This window comes from Echinops telfairi, unplaced genomic scaffold (assembly GCF_000313985.2).
Source record: "Echinops telfairi isolate 266 unplaced genomic scaffold, ASM31398v2 ScPeMD7_7474;HRSCAF=8512, whole genome shotgun sequence".
NCBI classification, from domain to species: domain Eukaryota; kingdom Metazoa; phylum Chordata; class Mammalia; order Afrosoricida; family Tenrecidae; genus Echinops; species Echinops telfairi.
Window position 1 is genome coordinate 6,617,842 of NW_022111378.1, and position 5,021 is coordinate 6,622,862.

Sequence of the window (5,021 nt, forward strand, 5' to 3'; positions counted from 1 at the left end):
GGAGACACAATAGAAAAGGTATCATCTCTGTGTGGTAAATATGAGCCTGAATCTCTTCTCCAGCTCCAGTGCGCAAAGATGGCAATTTGGCTAGCTTGCATTCATTTGATTCATCTCTCGGGATAGGGAGGAATTACAATCTCATTCTTTTCCCCATGAAAATGGAAAAGGGTAGAGAAAGGCTTCCAAACCTCAATCCACCATGGTCGCCCTGAGACAGACCTTTTCGAGCCGTGGGATGCACATCTGCTATGGTGCCACAGGAGGGGGTGGGGGGCAGGGCACACACACCTGTGGCTGGGCCACAAAGACTACACTGGAATATCCCGTTTGCATTTTATGTTGGCTGAATGAATATCGTGAGAATTGTCAAGGGCACAGCTTGGTGTGTCTATGTATTAATTCACTTCCCCCCAAATCCTCACATGCTAGAGTGCCATTGTAAATCTATTACAACAGATCTCCCTTCATAATGCTCAAAGCGCTCCCTCCTCTCTCCTCTCCTGGGAAGCCTGGCTTTAGGAAAACACGCAGCTCGCGATTGAGAGTGTTCATCAGGCAATGTCTGCCTTTGGACAATAGTGCGACCTTAAGGGAGGGGGCATCAGGACCTGCCCCCCTCTTTCCATGATGGAGAGAAAAGAAATCGATGCACTCCCTCTGATAATTAACCTATCACGTTTTCTGGAGACTCCGCCTCAGGATGAAAGGAAGGGTGTCACCCATGGCAGAAGGACTTCAGTGCGCTATGTTCTTCCAGCCAGGCGCCCATTCTCCTCCAGTAAATAGACACTGTTCCAGGCACCTCGATAAGGGCCTAAGTGCTCTTACCATGCACTAAAAAAACTGTCCAGGAATTCCAACCACCTCAGACCTGGTCTCTGAGCAGCATCTAAAACCCCTAGGCACCCGGAAAATCCAATATTCAGAATATGAGGTAAGATTCTAAAGTGAGATCTTTCTAGGGAAAAAACAACAGCCCCAAACCTAATTCTCTGCAATCGCAGGGCCTCTCCCTGAATGAGCATGAAGGTGGTGGCCTGCCTCTGTGGAGTCGTTGTTAAAAGTGCTGATGTCTTTTCAGCTGGGTTCATTAGCTAAAGCTTATTGGGAGAAGAGGCAGGGAGAGGAATGGGAATGGGGAGTTTGGGGGTCCTAGCTGCGTGCACGTTTCCTAGGAAACCACCTGTGATTGAGTGCCGTGGGCTGTCTGAGAGGAGAGGTGGGGAGGGAGACAAACGAACGCGTGCACGTGCGGGAAAGGAAACATGCATCACTGGTGGAGCCCCTTCGTCTTTAATTAATAAAGGAGGTACTCTATTTTTAGTGAAGTCTTTGGTAATGGCTGATAAGGTAGGACCGCGTGGAATGGGAGAAATAAAATGGGTACACTGGCCGGCTAGGAATACAGGTTAAAACAACTCAGGCCCCCTGAGTATGCAAAGACTGAAGCAATGTCACATCACCTCTAATCCCGCTTCCCAATGTAAATGAAACTAACAGTCCAACCATCTGAGAAGCAAGCTGACGCTACCCAACAACAGCAAACATTCCTTGCTGGTGTTTTGAGGAATGGCAACTGCACAGGGCAGGCTGGAGCTGCCCCAGAAGGGCCGCGGCCGAGCACCTGCTGACTGCTCCCCCAGGACTCTGTTATGTCGATAGCACTGACGCACGGTCGCAGCTCTGCTCGTTCCACCAAAGGAGGCTGTGCGTCAAGTGTTCCATGCCTGCTCTGTCGCCCTCGCTCTTGGATCAGCAACAGGATCAAAGTAGAACCCGGAGGAAAGAGAGTTGCCTGACATGGTGGTGCCACTTACGGACATTAAGTACTTAACTGACCACCCCCCCCCACTCTGAATACCACATTCCCCACTGTCACCCTTTGTGAGACGTGGAAATATAATAGAAAGCATGGGCTGGTAAGGCACAAGGGTTAAACACTTGACTGCTACCCTGTGGCATCATGGGAAAAAGACAGAGCAGTGGGCTCCCTAAGGATTACACTCTAGGACAACCCGCCCCCCCGGGGCAGTTCTACTCTGTCCCATGGGGTTGCTATGTATCTGCATCAACTGGGATGCACCTGACAGTGACCACGTGTAAGGAGTCCCCTAGTGAAGCAAATGGTTAATATGCTCAGCTGCTTCCTCAAAAGCTGGAGGCTCAAGTCCACCCAGGGACAGCCCAGAAGAGAGCCTCGGTGGCACACTTCCCAAAACTCCGCCACAGAAAACTCACCTTCACACACACCTTTGCTCTAACACACCTGAGGTCCCCGGGGCTCGGGATCCGCTCGTGGGCAACTAGAATGTGTGCCAGGTAAGGAGAATGGAGTTTTTCGTGATGCGTACCTCAACCACTGACTGTCTCTGTGCCTCACACAGAATGGATTTTAAGCTATGAAGCATGCCTGGAGAAGTATTGGGTGGCTAATTCATATTATAATCCGCTTTTCAATCACAACACTGCTGTGGCATGAGTTTTCCGGGAAAGCAAGTGGTCCCTGGGGAGCGTGAGGTTGACCTGTTGCGGGAGATGGCTCAGTCCGTTTTCGGAGTTGGGCTCGGGGTCTGTTGTGATGTCTATGAGCGCCGAGAGCCATCCTCAGGCGCGTTTTGTCATTCTGTGCTCCGGTGTGTGAGCCTGGCTTGTTTTCCGTGATGTGTACATAATCAAGTATTCGAACTCATTTGTAATTACTAGGGTGTGAGTGTTTGCGTGTGTCTGGGTATGTAGGTGGGAAGTGAAATCTTACAGTAACCCTCTAATAACCTATGTTAGATCACACTCATGTTAGAAGGGCTGTCTACAGATCTTAACGTTCCGTGGTCCCGGATCTGCAAGCCTCGTGGAAATAGAAAGGAAAAAACAAGCAAACAAAACGGAGTAACTGCATTGTTTCTTACAAATAAACACGAACCAGTTTTCTCCTGATTCTTCCTCCCGCTGAGAGAGCATCTGTGTTCATTCTTCAGAATGAAAGGAAGCCTGAGCCTTGTCTGGTCACCTGCGTTGAAAGAGGAAATGGTGATGGTTATCAGAGAGATGAGAAGAATGAAATGGTCATAACGTGTAGATTCCTTGGAAGGGCAATAAGCCACGTTTTCCCCTTTATTTTCAACCACTGGCTCCAGCCCCACGGACTCTGGCGTGGGACTACAAAGTGCAGGTGCTTGCCAAATGTGTGGCCCATCGGCCTCTTTGAGCATCTTCGTTGGTCCTATTATGGCAGCAGCGCAGGACATATTTCTCTAGGTTGTAGCTCATCCTGGAATGACCCTAGCTCGCATTGCTCCAGACCAGGTTCTAAGAAGACAAAGACACTGAGCTCACACCCCTGCTGCTGAGCTTGTTCCGAGTCACAGCAGTGTTTCACGAAGACCATGTGTTCCTGAGGGGTTTCTGTCGCTGCTCCTGGTGGCATGGCTGGTAACTCATTGGTCTATGGTTCAAACCCACCAGCTGCTCTGTGAGTAAAAGATGTGGTGATTGGCTTCCATAAGGCTCTACGGCCTTGGCCATCCTATGGGGCAGTTCTACTCCTTCCTGCAGGGTAGTCAGGTGTTAGAATTGACTTGCCAGAAGAAGGTTTGGCTGGTTTGGTTAGGTTTGGGCTTGACTGTCAAGCTGGCCCAGGTGTATCATGAAAGAGAAGACCTGGGGACCTGCTTCCCTGAGGAAGCCCTACGAAACTGTTCTCTGCTGCCATCTCTGGAGTCCGTGAATGAGAATCCGCTTGACAGCCGCTACAAATGCAACAACCGTTTTTTTACAGACAGAGCCTCTAGAGCTTTCTTTTGTGGCATTGCTGCATGGGTTGGAACCACCAACCTTGAGGCTAACAGTTGTATGTAATTGTTACTATTGTATTCCCAGGGACCTTGGTAAAACATAAACTGGAATTAAATTATCTGCAAACTCCTTGGGGTGGGGAAATGTTTTTGCCCATTACCTCCGTTACTGACTAAGTAGAGAAGGCACAGAAAAGTTAGAGAACTGCCCCCACGGTGACCTGGAATGTGGAGGAGGCAGGATTTGAACCCAGGCAGAGTAGGCTCACAGCCCCACAGGCTTAACACCACTCTCCAGTATCACTAAGGCAGCCCTGGCGAGAGAATGGGTTTCTCGTTGGGCTGCTCATCGGAAGGCCAGCAGTTAGAAACCACCAGCTACTCCTGGGGAGAAAGATGAGGTTTTCTGCTCCAGTCAAGAGTGACAGTCCTGGAAACTCACAGGGCAGTTCTAGCCTGTCCTATAAGGTGGCCGTGAGTCAGAGCAAACTCCGTGGGGGTGAGACAGTATTGCTGGTCTGAGGCCACTGTTTGGCTTCACACCCAGAGCAGATGGAGCTGCCCGCGGGAACATAATGAACAGCCACCGAGGGTTGGCACTGCCTCTTCTGCTCCCTCTCTGACCTGCAGGCTCTCTCCTGCTTGCCCTCAGAAGTCTCTTCTCAGCTGCAGGCTGGCATGAGGCATGGACAGTCTGTGTCTTGTCCAAAAGCCATTATGTCCCAGGGCTCTTCCATTAGAGCAATCCAGGATGTCCTTTAACGAAGCAGCCCATCTGGCATTTGGTTTATTTGTCATTTATACCTAGTGCCCTTTAGGAACTGAAGAAGCGTCTGATAGCGGCATGTAGGCATATGCTTATTCAAATAAACATTAGGAATCACAAATCTGAAAAGGAAATCATGAAAGAGATTATTATAGTTATAGTAATTAAGCTTTACATTTTGTTATTACCCTGCCATTTGCTGCAACCGAGTATGTATTGTCAATCCATCAATCTGTCTGTCTGTACTAGGGGCCGGTCATGCGCTAGGTTTGCCAGGAGAGAGAAAGATGATGATGACCGGCTTCTTGTGAGACCCTCGGAGCTGACACGAGCCTGGGAAACGCTCTGGCCCACAGGAACCTGTGCATGAGAACTAGGTCACACACAACTCCCCACTTCCTGCGTCATTCAGATGGTCTATCTTGTTGGCCAAGGTCTGGAGAGGTCAAAACTCAGTCAAG